This window comes from Acomys minous (assembly GCF_964271855.1).
Source record: "Acomys minous genome assembly, chromosome: 18".
Classification (NCBI taxonomy): domain Eukaryota; kingdom Metazoa; phylum Chordata; class Mammalia; order Rodentia; family Muridae; genus Acomys; species Acomys minous.
Window position 1 is genome coordinate 62,589,903 of NC_140501.1, and position 3,286 is coordinate 62,593,188.

General features: G+C 42.8%; 1 pseudogene across 1 annotated transcript; it reads right to left on the reverse strand.

Moving 5' to 3' along the window:
• Positions 1 to 1,470: 1,470 nt before the first annotated feature.
• LOC311589116 (ADP-ribosylation factor-like protein 5B) lies at positions 1,471 to 2,010 on the reverse strand (annotated as a pseudogene). The gene has a single exon. The product of its transcript is annotated as an ADP-ribosylation factor-like protein 5B (transcript).
• Between the last annotated feature and the right edge of the window lie 1,276 nt (positions 2,011 to 3,286).

The following is a 3,286-nucleotide window of genomic DNA, read 5'->3' on the forward strand; positions in this document are numbered from 1 at the left end:
TATTTATATTTGAAGCTGGACTTTCAAACTGATGCTTCACCTTGATTAGTGTTTTCTGGGGCGAGGGGGTTGAGCCAGGGTCTCTCTGTGTAGACTTGACTGTCCTGGACTCACTTTGTAGACCAGGCTGGCCTCAAACTCAATGTCATCCACCTGCCTCTGCCTCCCGAGTGATGGGATTAAAGGCGTGCGCCACCCTACCAGCTTGAAGGTTGTTTGGTTTGTTGGTTGGTTTTTGTTTTTGTTTTTGTTTTTGTTTTTGTTTTTGTTTTTGAGACAGGGTTTCTCTGTGTAGCCTTGGCTATCCTGGACTCACTTTGTAGACCAGGCTGGCCTCGAACTTACAGCGATCGTCTGCCTCTGCCACCCGAGTTTTAGGATTAAAGGCGTGCGCCACCATTCCTGGCTCACCTTGATTAATTTTTAACCAAATGCTGTTGGTACAAAAGTGAACTTAATTCCTTCCATAAATAAATGGAGTACTTAATTGCCATGCAAAGAGCACCTTAAAACTATACTATGACATGCAAAGAGGTGAGGGAAACTTAAAGCAAATATTCATGATACTAACTCTTACACACACACAGAGTTTCTAGGTAGGTTTTCTTTGCTGTAATTAATTCTCTCCAAAAGATAAATAGGATTTGTAGAGAAATAAATGTTTAGTGCAGGGGAAATAGTAAATGACAATTCCCACTGCTGTTCAGTCAAACCGGTAAGTTCCTGGCAAGGAGGGAGTGGTGACAGAGAATTAAAGGAAATTGACTGTTAAAGGACATACAACCTTCACATGACAGGAACAATGTGACAAACATTTTCTACAAGGCAGGCAATGAATAATTAGAATACACAGTAAGAAGAGTTCTGTTGCTGCAAACATAGTTACAAAGTATGCTCATCTGACTAAAGAACATCCTGTTGGGTGGATTGGGGCCTGGGGCTGTCTGACCAACTATTGCACTAGCCAAGGACAATACAAGTAGTAAACATTGAACCCCTACTCTGATCGACCCAATGGACAGGACATTCTCCACAGTTATGTGGAGAGCAGGGACTGACTCTGACATGAACTCTGGTGCTCCATATTTGACCACCTCTCCTTGGTGGGGAGGCCTGATGGAACTCAAAGAAAGAATAAGCATGCTACCAAGATGAGACTTCATAGCCTATGACCATACAGTGGGGGAGGAGGTCCCCCTCGGTCTTAGACCTTGGGAACGGGAATAGGATGAAAGCGGGAGGGAGGGGGAGGAATGGGTAGATACAAGTGATGGGATAACAATTGAGTTCTAATTTTTAAACTTTTTAAAAATTAAAAAAAAGAAAACATCTTTAGGTTCCAGTATAACGATCCTTGATTCAAATGTTGCTTAGAGGTTTGTGTTTTTATAAATTAAACATGCTGCTGCCTCAGCAGCCATTGGTTATAGGAAAAATGTTCATGTCACAGAATAAATAGAGAAGTCATTTTCAAGCAAAAAAAAATGATCTCACACCAATCCTGGAGGTCATCTACTCTAGACCTTGGCATACCCCTGCTCCTGTTAGCGCACAGCCTGACTGGATATGCCTTGCATGATCCTTCACTGAAGTAATGTATTTGGAGATCTCAGCTGCGGTCATGCACCCTTTCATGTCCTGTTTATTTGCAAAGACAAGGACTGCAGCTTTCCTTAAATCCTCATGAGCCAACATTCTGTATAATTCGTCTTTTGTGGTAGCCAGTCATTCCCTGTCGATGCTCCGGACAACAATGGTGACCTCTGGTGTTTGAATAACAGGTGTTCCAGGATGACCACAGAGACACGTGACCTCCAACGTCCCACATAAGAAAATGAAAGTTCTTCCCAGCTATTTCTTTAACATTGCTTCCTGGGGTTGGAGAAGTACTTCATTCATGAAGACCTGATAAAGAATGGGGGTTTCCTCTGCATTATCCAGTCCCACGATGATTACTTTGTGCTCCTGGCTACAGAAAAGGCTCCACAGTTTAGTAATAATCAGCCGCATCTTGAGCCCCAGGCAGGACAGGCTCCCAGGGCAGCACTCACCTACAAGCGCCCAGGCTCCGGCAGTAGAGCTTACAGTAAACTTACCTAGACCCCGGAGCCTCAGAGTCCAGTGAAGCTTTGACTTCCGTGGAGCCTGGAACCACTGCAGACTCCTTTGTTCACAGAAACAAAGATACACATTACCTGAGAATAAAGGTCTGTGAAAAGTTTTTCCAAGCAATCAGTCCCAAGAAGCAAGCTGATGTAGCCATTCTAATGTGTAATAAAATAGACTTTCAATTATAATTAGTCAAGAGGGCTAAAGCGATGGCTCAGAAGTTAAGAGCACTGACTGTTCTTCCAGAGGTCCTGAGTTCAATTCCCAGCAACCACATGGTGGCTCACAACCATCTATAATATGATCTACTGCCCTCTTGTGGTCCGCAGGTGTACATGCAGGCAAAGTACTGTATACATCATTTTAAAATCTTAAAAAAATAAAATTAAATTAATCAAAAAATATGGGTAAGGACATTCATTCTCATCAAAGAAAAAATACACCAAGAAGACATTACAGTCCTGAATATCTATGCCCCAAATACAAGGACACCCACATTTGTAAAACAACCTTGTTTAAAACTTAACACATCGATCCCAAAACATTAATAGTTGGAGACCTCAACACCCAACTCTTACCAATCGACAGATCTTTGAGGCTGAAACTAAATAGAGAAATGGCTGACAAGCATCTTGTACCCAGAGAGCCCTGAGCTCCAGCTGCTGTCAAGTTTCCATTCTCTATCAGGAAGAGTTTTGTTCATTCCTCCATTTTGCCTACCTGTACCTTAGTATTCCGTCCCATGGCTTTCCCCCTCTCTCTCCCTGATCTTCTGTAGAAAAAGCATGGAAAACCATGATCAATGTTAAACATCATGCAACCTGGTCCATGACAGCAACCAAAACAAAGTCAGAGAAAGTCCAAGTCCTTGGTGCCATGGCACTTTGGAGAGAGACCATAGCAGTCTCTATATTTTAATGTAAGTGGTTAAATACATTGTGCACCTCACTCTGTAAGTTTCCTGGCCTCTCAGTTCCAGTTTTGTAACCACACTGCTTCTGGAGCCACCATTGCTCTGTGAGAGTTAAGCCACAAGCAGCAGCCAACCTGGGTGTGTTAAGTCTTTTCCCTTTATCTCCCATGTGCCCACAGGAAGCTGCTTTTTGTCTCTGGGTCAGAAGAAGAGTCTCTCTTAAAGAGACATATGGGAGATAGTTTTTCATTCAAAAGTATTTTG